The sequence below is a fragment of the Eulemur rufifrons genome, chromosome 7 (assembly GCF_041146395.1).
Source record: "Eulemur rufifrons isolate Redbay chromosome 7, OSU_ERuf_1, whole genome shotgun sequence".
Classification (NCBI taxonomy): domain Eukaryota; kingdom Metazoa; phylum Chordata; class Mammalia; order Primates; family Lemuridae; genus Eulemur; species Eulemur rufifrons.
In genome coordinates, this window is record NC_090989.1 from 68,759,873 (window position 1) to 68,775,945 (window position 16,073).

Sequence of the window (16,073 nt, forward strand, 5' to 3'; positions counted from 1 at the left end):
TGGTGGAAGGGGAGGAGGCTCTGACAACTGGAACAGAGCTGAAAGGATTATGAATGAAAAAAATAGAAATAAGTGGTGGTGGTGGGGGAAACATGAAAAAAATGAGTTGCAGTAATAGTGCTTGAAGCTTTCTTAATGTGTTGCTTTTAATAAAAGGAGATTGAAAACATTTTTTAAACGTAGAAATCATAGCTATCTTCAAGTGAGCTCTAAGAGAGCTCAGCCCATAGATTACCCAAACCAGTGTTGAAATCCTACCTCTGCCACTCATGAATAGTAGGCTAGGTTGCCTACTATTTACTTCACTGTTCACCTTAGTTTCTTAATCTGTACAATAGGATCAGAAATTCCTCTGTGAGGAAACGAAAAGCCCAAACCCCACAGACACCTGACATTGGCACACTCCTGCCCCCTGGTGGCAATTTTCAGAACTATGTGGGCCATCGCGAGAGCAAAAGTAAAATGTGGAAGCTGTAAAGTAAAAACCATGAGTTGCCTTCCTTGTAACACACAGCAGTGTTTGAATTAATTTTCCTGCCTCCTCAGGGCTCTCTCCCTCCTAATACTCTCAGTAATGCAAACACACACTGCAGGAAGTTTCAGGAGTCATCTACTTACCCCAGAGGAATTGTATGCAGCATTTGTTTTCATTTTTAATTTTCTTTTTCCTCTAGATAGCACGGATTTGTGGGGCACATCCACGTTTTCATGTCATTAGCATGACCTTTTTAGGAGATGTGATCATGGAGTCAAAACAAGCCATTTAGAGACATGCAAAATTCAGCTGGAGGTCATTTCAATATGTAACACTGCTATAGCACTGGCGGGTAGAAAGAATACGAAAAGATTTCAAGATTGAAAGAAGCACTAAATTGATTAATTAGATTTAATTAAGGAGTGAGGCAATTGAGTTATGGAAGTTCACCCATTCTAAACAGGAGGTGTCCATCCCAAAATACTTGGCGTGAAAAAAAAAATAAACAGGAGGTAAAGTGGAAAAAAGTTCAAAGATTTAGGAGGAATTTAAATTGAATTGAACTCAAGGGAATAGGATTACAAACCCAAGCCCATCGGTAAGGCAACTTTCACTTAAAAAATTATCACTTATTCCCCCCTTTTTACAACTGTAAATGTGAGCTTGCAGTTAGAGTGGGAGAGGGGAAAAAAAAGAATGAAGGAAAAAAAGTAGGAGGAAGATTCTAAAAATGGGGACATAGTAAGGGAAGGGATGGGAGCAAAGTCCTGGCATATAGATGCCAAAATCAAAACTCTTGCCCTGTTCCTTAGCTGCTTGGTGTCCACACTAGGGCCTTTCCCACAGTCTGTGGCCTTGGCACCTTCTTGTTGCCTCTAGGTTGAGCAGGGCTCTTGCTCTGTTGTCCCACCTGGACATCCTTCAGTGGGTGCTGGCCAGGGTCCTATCCCCACCCTTCACATCTGGAGCTTCTATCTGCTACACTTTCTCCCACTGATGCTGCCTCAGGCCCAACCCTGGGTAAGGTTGTGATGTGGCTGAGGTGTCTGGGTGTGATTCAAGAATTCTGGAAGGAGTTTGGGGTTACAGCTTAGTAATTTACCAAGTCACAGTCTCCTGGATCCTTGGTTTCCTTATCTATAAAATGGATATATCTGTCTTCTCTAGCTCATAAGAAGTTGTAAAGATCAAATGTGTAAATATATGGGCAAGTGCTTATGAAAGGTGAGGCTTGTATCACTGTAAGGGGGTGTCATTGATAACTAGTATATGACAACCTGCTGCCTCCAGCCTTCCCCATGTGAACCCTATGGTGCTCTCAGGCTCCCTCCATCCTGCCTGTCTTTCCCCCCTCCTATCACAACCTGCTCTTTGTATATATCTGCTATCTATACCTTAGTATAATAATGTTAAATCAGAGATGTATATGATTAAATCTGAGATAATTATACTCTGTCCAGAGATATTTGCATAGTAAGTCGCATCTCTATGTGGGTGGTAAAAACATCTAGTACTTGTTCAAGAAATCTTAACTGACAGTTTGGGGTAGGAGAGAGAAGCAAGGCTTTCCACTGAATTTCATGCCTGAATTATCCCATCTGAGCTGGAATTCAGTGTGAATCTTTGGACCAATGTTTTAAAGGGCTAGCTTTCGAGACTTCCATTTTTTTCTTCTATGCACAAGGTTTTTTTTTTTTTTTCAAACTGGGATCATATTACAGTCACAGCATCCAGTGGACCAACGTGGTCCGCTGAGAGACATGCTAGTGAGAGAAAGTGTACAAATTCTGAAGCCGGATGACTTGGGTTCAAATCCCAGTTTTCCCATTTATTACCTGTGAACTGCTCTGGGCCTTAGTTTCCTTATCTGTAAAATGGGGGAAATTAACAGTATCTATATGCAGAGGTTTGTTGGGAGGATTAAATAGGTTAATAGGTCTAAAACACTTGGAATAATGCCTTGCACTTAGTAAGCATTAGCTAGTATTTATTACAATTGCATGTTTGAAAAAATTTAAACCATTCAGAAATTTAATTTTAAAACTAAAAAAACTCCACTTAAGCCCTCTACCTCCCACTTTAACCTCACTCCCCTTTCCACTGGCAAACTGTTAATAGTCACCTTGTGAACATCCTTAAAGAGTTTTTAACTGATTTATTTTTAAAATCATGGAAATACAATATACTCCCTATTTTGCCAACTTGTTTTTCTCTCTTAACCATGTAACTAGGAGTAATTTCTGGGTCACTACGTCTAGTTCTACCTACTTTTTCCTATGGGCTTCACAATATGCTACAGCATAGACATTCCACAGTTTGTTTAACCAATGTCTTATTGATGGGTATTGGGGTAGTCTCCAGCTTTCTGCTATCATGTTCACTTTTTGTACATTCTCTTCATAATTGAAAACCATCAGGCTGAAGCCCAGCAGGGCTTCCTTATTTCACCATCATAGCTCATTTCCTATTGAGCAAAGCTGCTTCCTCAGGTCAGCTCTTGCTACACCCTGCAGGGGTGGGAGCTATTTCTCCAGAAAGAAGAAGTAGAATGATCTGTCCTGGGCCTCAGGAGTAAACACACCCAGTCCCGTGATGGTGCTGCCCACACAGCACCCTGCCCGTGAGGCTCCAGGACAGCTTAATAAGCTGCTACAACAAAATCAACATCACTTTGGCTCCAGCATGGCTGATGGCACTTAAGAGGTCATAATAGTTCTGGCAACAGACAGGCTCCTTCTCACAATGATTTCACCACCTCACTGCAGAGATGTGTGTTCCAGTGTGACTCGGTGCCTCAGTGTCATCCCAGGACGTACTCCTGTGCTTCGGGGTCACTGTGCATACAATTCCCTTGTCAGGAATGTTCTTTCTTCTCCCTTCTAAATAGACAAATCTTCGTTTGAGGACGCATTCAAATCCAATCCCTTTTGTGAAGCTTTCCCAGTTGCTCTAGTCAACGCTAACCCTTCCCTCTGCTGAATTTCTTCAGCAAGAATGCCTTCTAAGTGCATAGCCTCTGTGTGAGGATGAACCCCTGGACCACAGAGCCAGTGGTCGCAGAAAGATTTAAAATAGAAGGCCACCGTATACCTTAATTCCATAGAAATAAAGTTACTGTAAGTGTCCTACAAGCAGAGAGACACTATGGAACATATTGGAGTTAATATGAACAAAAGGGAATTATAGGTTAGAAACACCAACACCCACAACATAAAAAGAAGGAAAGCAAAAACCTAGCATAATATTTCTCAAAGTGTGTTCTGGGGGGGCTTGTTAGAAATGCAAATTCTTGGGTCCCACCCCAGACCTACTGAATCAGAAACTCTGGGTGTGGGGCCCAGCAATCTGTGTTAAAATGAGTCCTGCAGGAGACTCTGATGCACCTTGAAGTCTGAGAACCAACAACTTGAGTAGAGACTCAAAGTTTGTATCTCCAGCAAGATAGAGACTTTAGCACCCACAAGTCACAGAAGGTGTGAAGAAAGCAAGTAGAGAGGGCTGCAGGTGTTACTCATGCTGCATCCAAGTCAGCTGCAAACATTGTCAAGCACCTGCTGGATTCTAGACTAGGTGGTAGGAAATAGGGAAACAAATCCAAGTGATATGTGCTCCTTTAAGGGAAAACAGGATGCATAAATAAGACAATAATTGTACAAGAGGCCGGGCGCGGTGGCTCACGCCTGTAATCCTAGCACTCTGGGAGGCCGAGGCGGGTGGATCGCTCAAGGTCAGGAGTTTGAGACCAGCCTGAGCAAGAGCGAGACCCTGTCTCTACTAAAAATAGAAAGAAATTATCTGGCCAACTAAAATAGATATAGAAAAAATTAACTGGGCATAGTGGCGCATGCCTGTAGTCCCAGCTACTCGGGAGGCTGAGACAGGAGGATCGCTTAAGCCCAGGAGTTTGAGGTTGCTGTGAGCTAGGCTGACGCCACGGCACTCACTCTAGCCAGGGCAACAGAGCGAGACTCTGGCTAAAAAAAAAAAAAAAAAAAATAATTGTACAAGATAAGATGGCCTCACTGCCGAAGTGAGTGATAGAGGCTGGTGACTCCCAGATGGGGTCCCCTAAGTAAGCTTGTTACAAATAAGATTCCTAGATCCCACCCTGTAAAATGGAGCCATTCCTCTCCTTGATCTGGACACTGAACCTCAATTAGGGCAGCGCAGGTTTACATAAGCTTCCTTGGCAGCCACTCCACAGTGTGTTCTTCCTGCATCTGCTGTCAATTAAACGCCCTCTGTGTGCTTCACATCAATTGCTATTAAGTTAACTCTTTCCTATCCTGTGCTCTTGCAGTGGATATTTCTTAATGTAAATGCCGGACTTTGTTTTTATCTCCATAATATCTCATCCTGTTGGGGTTAGTCCAGTCACTCAAAATATTATAAAATCTTGACCTTGTTTTTCAATTACTTGCCAGACTTAGTTATCTCAAATTTTAATAAACATTAATTCTGTACACTTGGAAGACAACATATCTGGAGCTCAGGAGAGGTGGAGGCAAGAGATTTTTTTAAACTTCCACGTATTAGGTACTTACTCCATGTCAGATACTGTGCTATGCATACACTATCTTATTTCATCCTTATGCTAGCCCAGTGAAAACAGGTATTAATATCCCATTTTACAAATGAGGAAACTGAGATGAAGGGACAAAGATAAAAGTATCCTGCTCTCTGAGGGGTCTTTTTCAGCTGTTAGTCTCAGTGACGACTGAGCATGCAGATGTTCATACACTCACAGCCATTTAAGCCCCACCAGTGGATGAAAGCCTGGAACGGGAGGGAGGGAGAGCAGAAGAAAAACTCACTCCTCCTTCCTTCTCCCTAGGGTAACATCTCTTCAACTTTTTCAAGGAAGTGAGGTCAGGTGTAGGAATGGACAATAAATAAATAAATACAGATGAAGTTGGATTTTAAAAACAAAGCTTTATTGGTATATAATGCTATAAAATGTGACTTGGTCATACAGGTGTCTGTTACATGATGTTGGAATTTGCATACAGTGGCTTTATCAGGCCAATATAATTGTTCTTCCTTGATTTCCTGTTTAGATTCTGCAGGAGGGAGTGATGATTAAGTGAAGGAGTAAACCCACATGACCCCTACTTTATCTGCACAGCATTTATGACCATCTGATATTTTTCTTATTGATTATTTCTCCCCCGTTTAGTTATGAGCTCTGTGAGAGCAAAGTCCTGGCTGCCTTGTTCTCCTCTGTATCCCTGTTACCTAGACTAGTACTTGGCACATATTAAATGCATAAAATATATTAGATGAATAAATAAAGAATGACTGTAAATATGGCATACACAATCTACATTTTAAGAAGCCTTAACTTTTCCATTTTCGGCTTGGAGGAGCCCAAGGTGCAACTTTCTTCGGGTTCATCCGACACCAGCTGCCTCCACCATGCCCCCTACGTTCAACCCCAACGAGATCAAAGTCGTATTCCTGAGATGCACCAGTGGCCAAGTTGGTGCCATGTCTGCCCTGGTCCCCAAGATCGGCCTCCTGGGTCTGTCTCCAAAAAAACGTTGGTGATGACATCGCCAAGGCAACCGGTGACTCAAAACAGGGGTCCCCAACATTTTTGGCACCAGGGACTGGTTTCATGGAAGACAATTTTTCCATGCATAGGGAAGAGGGGAAGGGGAAGGCGTAGCTCAGGTGGTGATGCAAGCGATGGGAAATGGCTGTAAATACATACAGATCAAGCTTCCCTTGCTGGCCCACCACTCACCTCCTGCTGTGCAGCCCAGCATGGGAGACAATTTTTCCACAGTGGGGGCAGGGAGGCAGAGCTCAGGCGGTGATGCGCAGCCCAGTTCCTAACAGGCCACTGGTAGTGGGCCTCGGCCTGGGGGTTGGGACCACAGACTGGAAGAGTCTGAGGATTACAGTGAAACTGACTATTCAGAACAGATAGGCCCAGATTGAAGTGGTACCTTCTGCCTCTGTCCTGATCATCAAAGCCCTCAAGGAACCACCAAGAGACAGAAAAACATTGAACACACCAGAAATATCACTTTTGATGAGATTGTCAACATTGCCAGACAGATGCAGCACCTATCTTTAGCCAGAGAACTCTCTGGAACCGTTAAAGAGATCCTTGGTCTGCCCAGTCTGTGGGCTGCAATGTTGATGACCACCACCCTCATGACATGATAGATGACATCAACAGTGGTGCAGTGAAATGCCCAGCTAGTTAAGAAAAAAGGAAAATATTTTAATAAAGGATCATTTCTCACACAAACACATAAACATGCAAGATTTAAAAGCAATATAAAGGCTGAGCAAGTCTCACCCTGGATGTGAATGTAGGCACACTGCTTAAATTATAAGAAAATATTGCCAACATCTTTTGCCAAGTCAAAGCTACCTTTTCATAATCTAAAGAACAAATACTGCCCTCTGATGGTACAGAGTTTTCTTTTTTTCCCCCATTTTTAATTTTAGCAGCAATAAACATCCTAGTTTCCATAAAATCAAACTACAAGTGTACGCAATGGCAGAGCCATTGGGAGGGGCTTTACTGTGCTTGCTATATATGTTCAAGATAATTCTCCTACCCTACCCCCACACTCCAACTTTTCCAACTAGATTGCTGCCCGACTTGGCAGTGCTAGGGTGGGCCTGCCCAGAAGTGCTGTCAGGAGCATAGTGACACAGCTTTGCTTGCTTGGGCCAGCTGGGGTGACCTAGAGGGGAGTGACCCTTAACATGGCAATTGTCCTTTATCTGTCTGGCTTCTCAGCTTGGCCTCTTTCCTTTTTTGCCTCCAGGTTTCTGCTCTTGCTTGTTTCCTGCTCTCAGCTCCTCTCATAGGTGGAAATGTAAAAAGTCTAAAATATGTTAGCTCATTGCATCAAAAGGCTAAAAAGATGTTAATCTCTTTATCATATGGGCTATCTGTGTCAAAATATACTTTTCAAAATTTAAAAAACATAATTCTCACATAAATATAAAATGAATATATGTTTAAGACTTATTAACTCATTGGCGTGGGAGACCAGTAAGACGGTAAAGCTGGTTCAAAGAGTATTTTGAAGAACTAAGAATTTACAGGCATTCACAAGGGATGTGAAAATAAAATTGTTAGGTTAGATACAAAAGTAGTTAATGTGGTATAGGGAAACCATAGCTTTCATGGTTGTCTTTTTTACTGGACAGAAACCTTCAAGTTACCATGTAACTGCACAGTGTTTAGGCTCTAATCAACTAGTAAATAGCAAAGTCAAACACAGCTACATTGTTCTAGAAATTTAAATAATCACTGGACAAGCTTTTAAACAATGCCCCAATATGACGAATGTTGGCCCTCATCCTTTGCTCTATTTGTAGCTTTTGGATAATTAACATGTTTATCTATTTTTCAAGGTCTTACCTTCTTTTAGTCTTTCCCTGTTTTGGAGTGTGTCATTACTTCTCAAATAGTGAATAGCAGATATAAGAGAGAAAAAATATAAGTTTCTCAAAACTTTTGTTACTAGTTGATAATTCTAATTTGAAGGTGGGGAGAAAAGAGGAAAAGTGAGGGAAGAGATTAAAAGTTTTGGATAAAATGAACTTTGAAGATTTTATATATTATGGATTTTAATTTATTCATTCTATTTCTGTGATTCATTATCAGAAATAACATACTTGGCCGGGCGCGGTGGCTCACGCCTGTAATCCTAGCACTCTGGGAGGCCGAGGCGGGTGGATCGCTCGAGGTCAGGAGTTTGAAACCAGCCTGAGCAAGAGCGAGACCCCCGTCTCTACTAAAAATAGAAAGAAATTATCTGGCCAACTAAAATAGATATAGAAAAAAAAATTAGCCGGGCATGGTGGCACATGCCTGTAGTTCCAGCTACTCGGGAGGCTGAGGCAGTAGGATCGCTTAAGCCCAGGAGTTTGAGGTTGCTGTGAGCTAGGCTGACGCCACGGCACTCACTCTAGCCAGGGCAACAAGGCGACACTCTGTCTCAAAAAAAAAAAAAAAGAAATAACATACTTTAAGTTTCTTGAGGATAGAGAATGCATCTGAACAAAAAATGTGAAAGTTATCTAGTATCCAGTATATAATAACAGGGAAGAGAGACAATGAAATCAAGAAATATTTAATATACTAGTAGTGATGAAATTTCTTGGCTCTAGTTAAAATTTCCTTCTAAGTAGAGAGGCATATGGTAATCTTGGTGGCCCAACTACACAAGACTACAATCAACAATTAACAAGATCAAGGGTCGTGAAGAATGCAGCGCTAATGGGATTTTCTGACCTAAGATTCTCTCACTAGAAATTGAAAGGTTCCCAGATCAAGTGTCTATGTTTAAGTTAGGATCAAGGAGCATTCATTCATTCAATTTGAAGAATACCCTTTCTGCCTTGAACATATACTGACAAATTTTGGGGGATTTGGTGTTTTTTTGTTTTGTTTTCTTTTTTTGCTTTTGGTAGAGCATGTATAGAAATATTTTTCTGATATCTATATATACATGTATTTATATTCTGATTGTACATTTTAAAACTATATATATTTAAATCAAACCTTTCTAATCTTTCATCACTTCTCTGCACTTTTTCTTTTCCCCTTTCCTAAACATCTATAATTCCATCTTTTTACATTTTCTTCTTCAAATTATTGGTACCATTGCTAAAACCATAGTAAGCATTTTATACCTACCCAAATGACTTTAAGCTCTGGCTCATTCTCTTCTCCTTTTTGTTCCTCATCAGTGTTCCTAAGATCAACATCTGAACTGTTGCTCCTTCAGACTCCTTGATTTCATAAGACTCCATAACTTTCTTGATTTTTATGGACTTCCCTCTCTATTTGTCTTGGTCTGGACCCTGCAGACACTGGATCTCATTAGTGCCAGAACTTGCTAAACTTCTGAAATCTCTTAACTCAGCATTCCCCTTCTCTGACTCCATCGCTTTGTCTGTTTTCTCCCAAGCTTACCTGCCCCAACTTGCTAACCCTGCCCTGGTGCTCCTTTCCTGGTACTCTTGATTGCTCAGCCCCTCCCATTTTACTCAGCTGCCTGCTGGCTGCACAGGACTCCACCAGCCTTAGATTCCAAGGTCCACTGCTTTGTTCCCCCCTTGCCAGTTCCCTGGCCTTCCGGAGTCCCTTATCCTTGCTCTGTTCACTGTATCAATCTCTTTCCAGAGGCCTCTGAGACACAGATGGCCCTTTTAGATCCAGAAATGGAAGAGGCCAATGGAAGAGTCTTGTTTTTTTTTGTTAACAGGAGTTTTTGGCTGCAAGAAACTGAAAAACCATTTCAAATGGGAAATTTATTTTTTAATATATTTATTTTTTTTAGAGATAGGGTTTTGCTCTGTCACTAAGGCTGGAGCACAGTGGCACGATCATAGCTCACTGTAGCCTTGAACTCCTGCCCCAGCTTCACAGCTCAGCCTCCCAAGTAGCTAGGACAACAGTTACACACCACCATGCTGGGCTAATTTTTAAATTTTTTGTGGGGGGTGGGTAGGGGCATGAGAGCGTCTCACTGTGTTACCCCGGCTGGTCTCGAACTCCTGGCCTCAAGTTATCCTCCCACCTCAGCCTCCCAAAGTACTGAGATTACAGGTATGAGCCACCACACCTGGCCCTAAAATGGGAAATTTATCATTTCATATAATAATATGTCCAAAGGTACGGTAGGCTCCAGAAGCAATATTTCAGGGCTCTGGGTCCATCTTTCTGTGATTCTCTTTGTTCTGCCCTCACCAATGGTTAATGTCATCCTTACGCTGGCCACAAAATGACTACAGTATTTCCAGATACCACATTCAGAGGCAACAATGTTTAGAGAAATAGAAGGGCCTTTCCTCTTCTCCAATAAATATAGAACACCTCTTAAATCCTTATAGACCTCCCCTTCACATCTTATTGGTCAGAACCAGGTAACATGGCCATCTCTAAACAAATCATAAACGATGGAATGGGACGACTGGGATTTATTTAGACCAATCAGGATTTGCCTTTGGCTCTGTGACTTGTGTGGGATGCTTATGCCAGAACAAACAAAATTGGACCTCTGTATGCAATGAAGAAGGAGGTTAAGGATGTTGAATAGATATCTGTGGCTGGGCACAGTGGCTCACACCTGTAATCCTAGCACTTTGGGAGGCTGAGGTGGGAGGATTGCTTGAGGCCAGGAGTTTGAGACCAGCCTGAGCAAGAGCGAGACCCCCATCTCTACAAAAATTAGAAAAATTAGCCTGGCATGGTGGCAAGTGTCTGTAGTCCCAGCTATTCGAGAGTCTGAGACAAGAGGATCACTTGAGCCCGGGAGTTTGAGGTTGCAGTGAGGTATGATGATGTCACTGCACTCTAGCCAGGGAGACAGAGCAAGACCCTGTGTCACCAAACAAACAAACAAACAAGAAAACCCCTACAGTATCTGCTATAGTGTGAAATAGTGAACTGTTGAGAGAAGGGCTTTATAGCCATAAAAGTTAAAATTTTTGAGTTTGAAGGTTGAGTGTTAATTTAACCATTAACACTCTCCTTGTAGATTTGACCATGGGAAGCTGTTTTGTTTGTTTTGGGGGGAGAGATGTATTATCCATTTTTGTTTGACACCCCCCCAATCTACTTTCTCCATCTATGTTGAACACACCCAACCTCAGATTTCCACCTGAAAAAAGGTCCCCTGTTCACCTCCCATTTTCACCCTAACGACTCACTCTTTCCCATTGCTCCTCCCCAGTGTCACTCTAATAACATGTCTCTGCTCGGCCCATTAAGGAGAAAACTGAAACCATTAACCTCAACAGGCCCCTGGCATCATAACTGGCCTACATCAGTCTTCTGTCTTGTTCTTCCCTCTCCTTTAAAGCTGTTTATTTCCAGACATCCTGGGGAGTTTCCACAGAGTAAATACTCAAAAGGTGTTTTATTGAATGAATGCATTTATTCTGTCCCTTCTCCAATCTTTTTCAATCTCCACCTCTATGTAGGGCTAATGAAGTTTCACACATATCTTTGGCTCTTCTTGCTTGGTCTTAGAACAATGGTCTGCAGACATTTTTTTTCCTATTTTTTAACAGCTTTATTGAGATATAATTTATATACTTCAATATATATTAATACTATAAAATTCACCTGTTTTTAAGTGCACAAATCAGTGATTTTTAGTGAATTTATAGAATTGTGCAAACAAAACACAATCCAGTTTTAAAGTGTTTCCATCATCCCCTAAATCTCTCTCATACCCATTTGCAGTCAATTCCTATTGCTTAGCCTTCGCCCCAGGGAACCGATAATCTGCGTTCTGTCTCTATAGGGTTGCCTTTTTAAAAATATTTCATATAAATACACTACATAATATACAGTCTTTTCTGTCTGGCGTCTCTCATCATGTGTTCAAGGATCATCCTTTGTAGCATGCATCACTACTTGGTTTCTTTTTATTGCTGAATTATATTCTATTTTGTGGATATTCCACATTTTGTTTCTGCAACACAGAGACCTAGTTGCCAAATCTAGTGGTCTTTCCTCAATTTTCATCCACTACTACTTTTGTCAAAATATTAGATAGGTGATTAAATAATGACAAAACCTTAATGAGTAAAATAATTGGGAAAGTACAGGTAGACAGATCTGGTCTTGTGAATCTCCCAGGACAAAATATTTAAGGTTAAAAAACTCACAGTACCTTGACACATAGGGTACTTGATATATACTTTCTTAATTGATAAATAGAAAAGATTCTGTAGGTCAGTTGTTGGGCTGACTCAGGGGTTCATATACAGTCTCTGGTAAGAGTGCAGGACACTCAGAGCTCCAAATGGAATTGCAATCCCAGGCTCACATGTGAACCAACCTATATCCTTTGATGAACCAGGGAATCTTAAGATCCAACAGACCGAGGCTAACTCAGGGCAAAACTGAACTTTCAGGGCAGCCCTTGAAGGATTGAGCTTCGTAGGCTGAGCCTGCGTCTCCAGAACTGGATTAGAGCTAGATCTGCTCTAAAAAGTGGGGGTTAGGGGGAATGTTAGATTTACGTAATATTGAGATAAGTTAAACTTTGGTTAGATACAATATTAGGCACGGAAAGACTTAAGGCAAAGTCAAGTGTTTTATTGTTTTAATATGGAAGAGGCTTGCATATGTTTACAGACCGCACAGAATGAGCCAGCAAAAGAACAAAGCTGAAGGCCAGGCGTGGTGGCTCATGCCTGTAATCCTAGCACTCTGGAAGGCCGAGGCGGGTGGATCGTTTGAGCTCAGGAGTTCGAGACCAGCCTTAGCAAGAGCGAGACCCCGTCTCTACTAAAAATAGAAATAAATTAGCTGGACAACTAAAAATATATGTAGAAAAAATTAGCCGGGCATAGTGGCATGTGCCTGTAGTCCCAGCTACTCGGGAGGCTGAGGCAGTAGGATTGCTTGAGCCAGGAGTTTGAGGTTGCTGTGAGCTAGGCTGACGCCACGGCACTCTAGCCAGGGCAACAGAGAGAGACTCTGTCTAAAAAAAAAAAAGAACAAAGCTGAAAATGAGAGAGAGAGAGAGAGAAGGGGACACAGAGAAAGAATAATTGATGAAGCAAGGTCATAAGAGAAAGGATCCAGAGCCCTTACGGAAACCAATTTCTCTGCAGAGTGGCAACTGCGGGGAGAAAGTGAGGGCAGAACTTTCCCATTTTACTTTTACACTCTGGTATTTGTTTAAAATTTTAGATAATGAATATGTATTAATTTTAAAATGCAGAAAAATTTCTAAGAGCTCTGCAGAGAAATTAATTTTGGACAGGCCAAGATACATGGAGAAAAAAATCCCCAAACTGCTCAACTCACATGATCTCCCCCTTCTGCTCTAGTTATAGTCAGTACCTCTATTGCATATGTGCTACTTTTGTTGCTTTGGCTAAACATGTAACACCTCAAAGGCAAAAGTTATGGACTATTTTGTATCTTTCTAAAACTTCTAACCTAGCAGACAAATGAGATGTGCTCAATAAACACCGAAAAACGCGAATTGGGAAGTGTGCTGCAGATGACGTTAACATCATCAAAAGATAAATATTCTGCTACATATGGGAATTTAGCGTATGATAAAGGTGACATTTCAAATCAATGGGTTGAAGATACATAATTTAATAGATAGTGGTGTGGGACAATTGTATGGGCATCTGGAGAAAAATCCAGTTGGATTTGCATTTCACATTTTGCACCAAAATAAACTCATATATAAAAAATACGATAAACTTAATCACATTTTAAAAATTCTGCCTAGAAAAATATCATAAAAAAATTTTAAAAACATTGACAAGGTGGAAATATTTGCAACTCATCATAGACCAAGGACTAATTTCAAAGACCAGCAATCCAATAGAAAAATGAGGAAAGGACATAACAGTTATTTCACAAAAAAAAGGCTCTTAAATATGTGATAATACTCAGTCCCACTCAAAAGAAGAGAAACACAAACTATGAGGTACCACTTTCAAATTATAAAATTTGGCCAGGCCTGGTGGCTCACACCTGTAATTCTAGTGCTTTGGGAGGTTGATGCAGGAGCATCACTTGAGGCCAGGAGTTTGAGACCAGCCTGGGCAATAGTGTGATCTTGTCTCTGCACAAAAGAAAAAAAAAAATTAACCAGGTATGGTGACACGCACCTCTAATACTAGCTACTCAGGAGGCTGAGGCAGGAGGATTGCTTGAATCCAGGAGTTCAAGGTTATAGTGAGCTATGATAACACTGCATTCCAGCCTGGGCAACAGCGGGACCCTGTCTCAAAATAAATACATAAATAAATAAAAATAAAGCTTGATTAACACTCTCTATTGATAAATATATGGGGAAAAGGTACACTCTCATATATTGCTGATAGTTTAAGTTGGTACAACCTTTACGATAAGTACTACCTATACACTGGTAAAATACACTCCAACTTCATCTCCTACCATTTTCTCTTTTGCCCCATCTGTATTAGCCACATTGGCCTTCTGCTTTTCCTCAAATATGTCAAGCGCACTCCAGCCCCAGGGCCTATGCACTTGCCTTTTTCCACTAATGCTGAAATGCATATCAATTTTTTCTTACCTCCTTCAGGTCTTTGTTCAAACATTACCTCTTCAGTGAGACTTTCTTCAATTACTCGATCTAAAACAATGGCTCCCACCTGCTCCACCATTCTCCTTTCACCGTTTTTTCTTCGGAGTACTTATCATCTGACATTATTCTACGTATTTATGTTTATTGTCTCTATTCTCCAACTAGACTTTAAACCCTTTAAAAGCAAGGACTTTGTTGTGTATATTGCTGTATTCCCAAACGTAGAATAGTATGTACTTAGAATGTAGTAGGTGCTCATTAAGTACAAATACTGATTGAGTGAATCTTGTGGAGGCCACTTAACAATATCTATTAAAAGTTAGAATGCACATACCCAGCAATTTCTCTTTAGGCATTTATCCTATAGTTATGCTTACACATGTACAAGATGGAGAATGTACAAGGTTATTTGCTGTAGCACTGTATGTAGTAATGAAAGAAGACCACTCAACTTTTAAAATAAATGACCTACATCTATACAATGGAATAAATCAAATACTACGTAGATACAGAAAGATCTGTTCTGATTTCAGATCTAATTCTGAAAATTCTTTTGGTACCTTTGGCAAATATACATATGAGACATGACTATCTTAAGATCCTGATGATAACACTACAAGAATGATTCCACTAATGGGGCACTTAATCGTAAAGAGACTAGCGATGGACAAGTAGCAAAAGTGAATAATTATTTTTAGTTTTATTTAATGAATATTAATTTCCTCATAGAAAACATGGAATTTCTACCATTTAAAAAATATTCTAGTAATAAATGTATCTATACACAGACAACCTTGTTAAACAAAGATCCTCTCTTGTAGATCCAAGTCATGAATAGGTCTAAACTGGCAGTACTTATTGTTCATTTATTATGGATGGATTTCCCACTTTATAAACAAACCTCTCATGGGAAGAGTTTTAGGGTTTCAGAATGTCTTTAGTATATATTTCCTGATATGATAATACAGGATAATTCCCTGTACCATATATGCCCTCCAATCTTGTCAAACTATACTTTGCTTACTGTTTCTCAAATACAAATTTCTTTTTCTTCTTCCCACTTCAGATGCCAATCAAATACAAATTACTATTTCTTGTTGTTTTACTACCTCCCTCCCTCTTCTTTCTAGCTGTCCTCATCTGGAATCCTACACAAGCTTCTATCCAAATATTACCATTTCAAGGACTAGGCAAAGTCCTGTCTCCCTACTAAAGGACAAAGTCTTCCCCTACTATTCTACACTACGATAATCTGGGCTCTAACCTTCTTTCACCTTTATTTAAGCATCTGGCTCTAATCTTTTCACTGCCTAATACTGTAAATTACCTTTTTCACAGGTTTTTGACTTATCTTCCAATTCAATTGTAAGCTCCTCAAAGGCAGATTCCTTTATTCCCTTTTTCCTATATTCCTCGTGCACCTACATAGTAGATGCTATAAATATCCTGGTTTTGAAAAGTAACAGTCAATCCAGTTATGACCCAACATATACATTTAGTGTTCTTTAAAGATTTTTCTAGAATCAATT

General features: G+C 40.5%; 1 pseudogene; it reads left to right on the forward strand.

Annotated features, from left to right (window-relative positions):
* The first annotated feature begins 5,890 nt into the window (after positions 1-5,890).
* Positions 5,891-6,695, forward strand: LOC138386372 (large ribosomal subunit protein uL11-like; annotated as a pseudogene).
* Positions 6,696-16,073: the final 9,378 nt, after the last annotated feature.